Below are 807 nucleotides of genomic sequence, written 5' to 3' on the forward strand. Positions count from 1 at the left end.
ACTCCCCGGTCTTCGTCAAACGGCGGCAGCAGTGAGCACTCGGCAGCACTGCGCGTGCGCGGCCTCGGGGCCGCAATACCGCACTTCGGCCACCAGGGGGCAGCAGTGAGCAAGGCCCCCGGCGCAGTGCCCCATTTTGGTCACAAGGCGGCATCAGCGAGGCCGGCACGTCACCAGAGCTGCAGTACCGCCTGCCGGACACGGGGTGGCAGCAGTGAAGGCGGCGGCTCAACCGAACACGGGCGGGCGTCTACGTGGAGTGCCGCGCTTTGCCCAGCAGCGGACAGCCGGGAGCGGCGCGGCACCACCGTGCGTACGCCGCGGGGTCCCGCTTGCTGTACCGCGTGCGGCCGAACGGGCGGCGCACGGACCCCGCAAAAAACGAGAGCAATAGCAGGAAGCTACACCTCCCGCGGGGACAGCGGCCGTAAGACAGACTACACGTTGCCGCAAGCCCCAGAAACGATCATCGCCGTCTGGAAGCCCGGTGCCGGAAGACTACCCGCTCCCAGCTTGCCCCGCCGGCTCCAAGAGGCAGCGCTCTCCAAGTCTTGACTCTGTGGTGACGCTCATCTCCTCCGCCCCGGCTTCCCCTTTCCCATGCCCCCACCAGTGGCAGGCCAGGGTTTTTCCTTTACCCGGTTCTCCCTCTTACACATAGTCCCACGTCTGTCTCCCAACCCCTTACGGCCCTTCTGCCGCTCGGAACGTGCCGACTACAGTGGTCAGACAGCATCTCATGCTACAGGAACTTTGTGGGAGACAAACCCTCCTCCACCCCTCCCCTCCCCCCCCCCCCGCCCCTCA

The 807-nt window shown here is 66.8% G+C and overlaps 1 protein-coding gene across 1 annotated transcript in view; it reads right to left on the reverse strand.

The window, feature by feature from the left end:
- C2CD2L (C2CD2 like) overlaps positions 1-807 on the reverse strand; it is a 22,951-nt gene that overhangs the window by 4,909 nt on the left and 17,235 nt on the right. The window lies entirely within an intron of this gene.

The sequence above is a fragment of the Aptenodytes forsteri genome, unplaced genomic scaffold (genome assembly GCF_000699145.1).
Source record: "Aptenodytes forsteri isolate BGI_AS27 unplaced genomic scaffold, ASM69914v1 Scaffold187, whole genome shotgun sequence".
Classification (NCBI taxonomy): Eukaryota; Metazoa; Chordata; class Aves; order Sphenisciformes; family Spheniscidae; genus Aptenodytes; species Aptenodytes forsteri.